A 6,801-nucleotide genomic window follows, 5' to 3' on the forward strand; every position below is an offset into this window, starting at 1 on the left:
CTGGTGGAGTCCATTCTCCCGGACTTGGCGGCCAGGCCATACAAAGCGTACAGACACAGCAGGAAGGTGAGGACCAATACACCCTCGGCAGACGGCAATTTAGCCACCCCTTGTGCAAAACCCTGATCCGATGCCTCCTCTGCCTAACTCCAGTCACCCAGAGCCTCGTCTCGTGGGTCTCCGGCCTCCTGGTCCAATCGGCTGGGGCCGCCTCTCGTCTTCCAGGACCCTCCGTCTCCCGCCGGAAGCGCCCTCCTCCTGGCGGAAACAGCTTCTCCCCGTCCCGCCCCTCAGTCCGCTCTTCACACGGGTACCACGAATACCCAGTGGCCTCCTGAAGACAGAGTCCGGTCTCACATTCCCCAGCTTCCTGTGAGGCTCCCCAGAAAATGCAAATTCAATCGCAGGGTACCTGGGCTGATGTCTCCCCTCCTGTGCGTTCGCTTCTCCTGGGTCATCGCCCCCCCCACCCCCCCACTGTCCTCACAGCTTCCTGGCTGCACTGGTGGGGGACATTTCCTTCCATTACCGGTGAAAGGCCTTTGCCATATTAAATCAGTAAAACTAGAAAAACTCCCCCATCTCTTATCACATTGGAGGGCACAGAAAGCGTACGTGTTACATGCGTGGTGTGGACGTTTCCCATGTCATAATCTCGGATGCATAAATCCCAGCGAAGGGTGAGCGCACGGCAGGCACCTGCAGCATGGGGTTCACGTTCTAGAAGGTTCCGTCTGACTCCCACCCTGCCCTTCCCTTCACTGGCCGAGTAAATTTGCAGAAGTTACTTAACGCTTGACCTGGAAGAGCCTCCTCTCACCTGAAGGGATGGTCGGGATTGTAAGGAAAGGAATCTCACAGGGCTTCTCTGAGGAGACAAGTCACTGCGTTGGGCTTAGACGTTCCATCCATGGCGAGGTATGAACAACGAAGCAAAATGCCACCAGGCAGTAGCCTGACGTTCTGTCCCCGCTCCCGTCTTTGGTTTATAGGCTTTTCCTTCAGAGACTGAATGTTTCCGTGTTTTATATCCACAGATTTCTGACTTTGCCCTTTGGAGCCTGAGGAGCAAGGGTAGAATGAGGATAGTGAGGTTCTTCAGAGGCAATTAGGAGGTCACAGCGCAGAAACGGCAAGAAATGTCAGTTATAAAATGCCCGTGTGCATTTTCAATGGTTATTTAAATCCTCCTTTTTCCGTAAGGGATCTAAAAAAATTAAACAATTTGTAACTCAAACATACTTGTCAGGTAGCCTGAGTCAAAACCAGGAGAGGCTCCATGGTCTGGAGTCTCCAGGTGCCCTCCTTGGTGAGGTCTTGTTGCCTAAGGGGTTTGTGTAACGAACTCATTCTGATACAAGCAAAACATGAGTCCCTGAGAGTTGTTCAAAAAATCAGGAAATAGGAAAAAATAAATAAATGAGAATAGAATATTGACAGGAGAGGAAAATGAAGAGTTATTAGGAGATTTGAAGGAGGGGAAAAGGGCAAAGGGTAAATTTAGCAATCAGATTTAAAGTCAGTGGAGAATTAAGTGGAATAATCTATTCTTACGTCCATGTATTTTGGTTTTAAACTTTTGATTAATATTCACTCAACACTAATTTCTAACAAAATAGAATATTTTCTTATTGTCTGTTTTCACCACTGAGCTTGTAATATATATCCACTAGTAATTTTAGTAGATCATAACCCCTCCAAAGGAGCCCATAGAATAAACTAATTTTTGAAAGTCACATTTTCTTCAATTAACTTTTTTATTTTCAAGTTTGAAAAGCTTTAGAAATACAGAAAAGTAGAGTGAATAATGGAACCTGTAGCCAGGGCTCAGATTTAGAAAAACAGGTTTAATCTGCTGTTATATTGTATTTGTGTCTTACATTTGACTTATTTTTATAAAATGAAATCTAGAATTTAAAAAATGTTGGTTTAAAGGATTAGGAGTAAAGTTTAACCCCACGTTTATTCCTCCAGATCTCTTTGTTCTACAGTAACAGGTCAGGACAACTACAGATGTGAAGGCTGGGAGGGGGCCTCCTTCCCCCTGAGGTCCCCAAAGGTATTTGTCTCCATCCAGAAACTGAGGGGCATTTGTCTCTATCCAGGACTCGGGGGGCATCCTTCTCCATCCAGGGCTGGAGTGTGTCCTTCTCCTTCCAGGATAGGGGGACATCCTTCTCCATCCATGATTCAGGGTTCATCCTTCTCTATCCAGGACTGGGGTTCATCCTTCTCCATCTAGGACTGGAGGGACATCCTTCTCCATCCAGGACTGAGGGTCATCCTTCTCCATGCAGTACCTGAGGGACATCCTTCTCCACCCAGGACCTGAGGACGTCCTTCTCTGTGCTCCCTTGGGACTGCACCCTTTCCTGGGCCATCCTTCAGAATGCCAGGCTGTCACTTGTTGTGGATTGAATTCTAGCATCTTATCTCTATTCTAGGTGAGTCCCTTCACATTTATAGTGATTTACCATTTAATCAACTGTGCCATTTTCCCCAAAATATGTGGGGTTTGGTTTTTGTTCTTAACTTCTATTAATTCTTTGGTTCCCACCTCCAGTTTTTTTGTAATTTCTTTTGCAACCTAGTATGGTCTCATTTGGTAAGTATCACCATGTATTAGAAAATAATGTATGTTCAGTATTTGTTGTGATTTTTAAACCTTTAATACTCATAAGATTTTTGTGTATTTTCCATTTAATTTCAGAAGTACAATCCCAGTTTTCCTCTCTCGATCTCCTCCCATTAGTCTCCCTGTGTGTCCTGGAGGTGAGGCCAGCATTGGACTTAACCCTGTGTCACCTGCTTGGTTCTATTGCTCACGTGTGGCATCCATTCTGTTGTTTATTATTTCTTCCTTAAATTGTATTTGAACTAAGATGAATTTTGCTATAGCAACTTGCTTTCTGTGAATATTTACTTAGTGGTTTCATCCATTCTTTTTTGCCCTTAATTTGAAAGTGCTGCTTTGCTATTGATAATTTTGTATTTTAATATGTGTGGTTAATCCCTCTGTGTTTGGTAGGAAAAAGTGATAGATTTGAACTTATTTCTATCATGTGATTTTGGATTTTGGATTTGCAAAACTTTACCCTTGATTCTCTTTTCCTTTCTCCAGACTCACTTTCAATTGACATGTCCTTTTTCACTTCCTTCCTGTGCTGGTTTGTAGGTTTTCCAGCCTATTTACCTTTCTTTAGTGTCCTACTTTTTAAGATAATTCTTAAATTATCGACTAATAATTTTAAGCATATTGGATTTGCGGTTTTCTCCCAGCGCTCTAGTTATAATCTCTTCTATCTTGTTGTTTTATTGTTATTTTTCCATTGATTCCAGAGACGTAGGTATTAGAATTGTCAAATTGTGAATTCAAGCATTCACCCTTTAAATTTGGTTATTTTTGCTTCCTGTATTTTGTTATTTAGTATCAGGTGCATGCATGCGTATGATCATTAGGTTTTCTAAGCAAAAGGACTCATTCATATGAAATGTCCTTCTCTGTCCCTGGCGATGCTAGTCCTTCCTGCCGTCTGTCTCGTCTGCCATCCGTACACCTGTGCAGCCTCCTGATAACAAGCATTTCTGTGGTATACATTTGTCCGTCTTTTCAGTTTGAATCTATTTGTATCTTTATCTCGAAAGAACGTTTCCTTGTAAAAGCCTATGGAGGCTTTCTTTTCACCTACACTGACGGTCTCTTTTTCAGTGGCAGTGTTCAGTCAGTACAGATCTGCTATTCGTGTGGTTGGGTTTAAGTTGGCTCCTGAACCTGGTATTTCCTCTGTTCCACTTTCCTGGTCTTCTGGATTATCGTAGTTTTGCTTTGTTTGTTTGTTTAATAAGGGTTTTTTTGTTTTTTTTTTTTTTAGTATGGATTTTGTAACTTGTTTTTTTTAACTATGACTTCTTCTTTTATTTATTTTCAGTGAGTCATTTAGAAATTAAAATATACTTAAAGTCTCATATTAAATAAAGATCATAGCATTTTATGTAAATATAAAATCCTTACCGCATCCTCCTCTCAGCTTCTGTACCATGTTGTCAGTGATGTTTCTTCTGCATATGTTTAGAGGATGTCACTAAAACAGTAATTTTCCCTCCACCATTTACTGTTTTTGGTATTCTTTAATCTTTTTTGTGAACTAGAATTTCCAATTGTTATCATTTTTCTTCATCCTGCTGTGCATTTATTGTGGTTTGGGTGTGATGGTCACACATTCTCTCAGCCTTTATTTAACTGAAAATGTACTTTTCTCAACTTCGGTTCTAAAGGCTACTTCAGCAGGTTCAGAATTCCAGGGAAACCTACTTTCCACAGTGTGAGGTCTCTACCCCGTAGTGCTCTGGGCACCATCGGCTCTGATGAGGTGGCTGTGGCGGGAGAAGACCTGGACCCTGCGGGGCAGCCGCGTAGGGGGGACACCCACCGTTCACCTGGACCCTGCGGGGCCGCTGTGTTGTGGGGACACCCACTGTTCACCTGGTGTCTGTGCTGCTTCCAGAGCTGTGCCTCAGTCAGCCGGGTGCGGAGTGACCAGGTTGCACATCAGCTGCAGGCACAGCCAGCTCTTGGGTGGACAGCCAAGTCCTGCCCTGTGAGAAGGGCAGCCAGCATGGGTGACGCAAGCTCCCCTCATCTGGAACCAGCAGGACCTCAGGCACTCGAGCCTTGGCCCCTCACAAGCAGCGTCCTCAGTGGGTGGCATTGGTTCATCTTGGAGGCATAGCTGGGACCCCAAGCACCACAGGCCCCAGGCACGGTGAAACCCCAGGCACGGTGAAATCCCAGGCGCTGCGGGCCCCCAGGCACAGTGAGACCCCAGGCACGGTGAAACCCCAGGCACAGAGAAATCCCGGGCGCTGCGGGCCCCCAGGCACGGTGAAATCCCAGGCGCCTTGAGTCCCGGCTCACACCGTGCGTGGCTCCGCGGGCTGCATGCACGGGGCTTGCTCACTTTTTCTTACTGGCTGAGCTTTTCCCAGCCTTATCTTTCTGTGACCCCAACGTGCCGGGCAGGCCACGCGTGTCAACTCCAGGACTCGGACATGGTTGCTAACACCCTCTTCCTCACAGTCTAGACTGGAGGCCGCCCTCAGTGCAGTGATCTGCCCCTCTCTGAGAGCCAGATTGCAAAGGCAGTAGCCCAGACAGGGCCCATTGTGACCAAAATGAGAAAGAAAAGCTCTTGCTGTTGCTCACTCTTCTGTTCTAGGGACAGGAGCTGCCCAGCTGGCTCCACCCAGGAACACAGGACCTGCCTCCAAGCTCCTTCGAGGTCAGGATCTGTGAGCAGACCTAAAAACTGATCATCACAGTCGTTGCCACATCAAAGTAGACTGTTGCATCCATGAATGCATTTAATCCCCAGTCCCCGGCCACGAAGCAGATTAGCAGAGAGAGGTTTAGTCCCAGACCTGCCTCATTAAAACCATCGCCTTTCTACCATGATGACTTTCACCTGTACATGCAAGAGGTGATTAATACAGATTAAGAATTAGCACAGTCTCCATTTTCACTTTTCATTATCTCCTTTGTTTTCTTCATTCACTACCCTCCAAAAATTTTGGAGGTCAGAAAAAGGAAAGGTGGGAAGGAGGTGAAGGAGGAAGCGGACGTGTTTTCCCTCTGCGCGAAATCCTGCTGTTGCAGCTGAGGTTGCCCCTTGGTTTTTAGTCAACAAAATCCCCACCCCCACTCCTTACCTTCTTGAGAAATCCCCAAGCTTATAATCTACCCAACCCACACTGAATCTGGGGATATCTCTGGGGCTAAGGCCACACCACCTCCATCTGGAAATGCATTCCCAGCTGCAAGCTTTTCCGTGGGGTGCACCTGTGCCTGGCACAGCATGCTCTTTTTGTGCCAAAACCATGGGATGGAGTTTTCCTTGAAGACACAGCTGCTGGAAACTCAGACTGCAACTCCAAGCCCCGCTGCATGCACCATCCATCATCCCCACGAACCAGGGTGAGCTGGGGCCTGGCACCATGTGGGGCCGGGAGGAAGAATGGGAACTGGGAGACACAGGGCAGACCCGTCAGTATTAACGTCGGGAGGAAGAGTGGGAACTGGGAGACACAGGGCGGACCCATCAGTATTAACGCCGGGAGGAAGAGTGGGAACTGGGAGACACAGGGCAGACCCGTCAGTATTAACGTACCTGATGTGAGTATTGTATTCAACTGTACTCCTCCTCCTGCACCTCCTTCTAGGGAACCGGGTTCTGGGTGCCCAGCTCAGACCCAGGACACAGTGGAGGCTGCAAATGTCCTCTTGGAGGCAGCAAAGAAGAGCCAGAACCAGATGGGAGCTTCTGGTTAAATCATGTGGGAAGCCAGCAGCAAAAACTGCTGCACCATAGGTGCAGGCCACGTTTGTGGGCCGTGGCCAAGCCAAGCATGGTGGCAAAGTGTGAGCTGCTGGGGAGGCTGCAGAGGGGGCTGTGTGTGAGAGGATGGGGGCCGGCACCAGGGACACCCCCAGGCTAGTGGAGCAGGGCGGCCGCGCGGGAATGCAGGACTCACTGGTGTCAGGAGGGAGCAGCCAACGTCCAGCAAAGCCAAGTGCACACCAGCCACTCTCACCGTCTGCTGTGTCTTGTCTGTGTGTGTGTACACACGACCCCACAACCAGCTCTTCATGCCTGCTCGTTCACTCTCAAAGCATCGGTGACTCTAGTGTAATCCTTGGGTCCTGCAGGGTTTAATTTTTGCAGGTAAGAAGGTAAATGGCTGCTTCACCCTCAGCTGCTTTTCTCTTTCCTTGCTCTTGTGAAACAGTGTTCCTCCCACGTGAGC

At 47.3% G+C, this 6,801-nt stretch overlaps 1 long non-coding RNA gene across 1 annotated transcript; it reads left to right on the forward strand.

Moving 5' to 3' along the window:
- Nucleotides 1-297: 297 nt before the first annotated feature.
- Nucleotides 298-3,998, forward strand: LOC111526763. Its single transcript, XR_002726490.1, has 3 exons — nucleotides 298-434; nucleotides 1,038-1,141; nucleotides 1,998-3,998. It is a non-coding gene; the product is annotated as an uncharacterized LOC111526763 (long non-coding RNA).
- The last annotated feature ends 2,803 nt before the right edge of the window (nucleotides 3,999-6,801 follow it).

Source organism: Piliocolobus tephrosceles, chromosome 15 (genome assembly GCF_002776525.5).
Source record: "Piliocolobus tephrosceles isolate RC106 chromosome 15, ASM277652v3, whole genome shotgun sequence".
Classification (NCBI taxonomy): Eukaryota; Metazoa; Chordata; class Mammalia; order Primates; family Cercopithecidae; genus Piliocolobus; species Piliocolobus tephrosceles.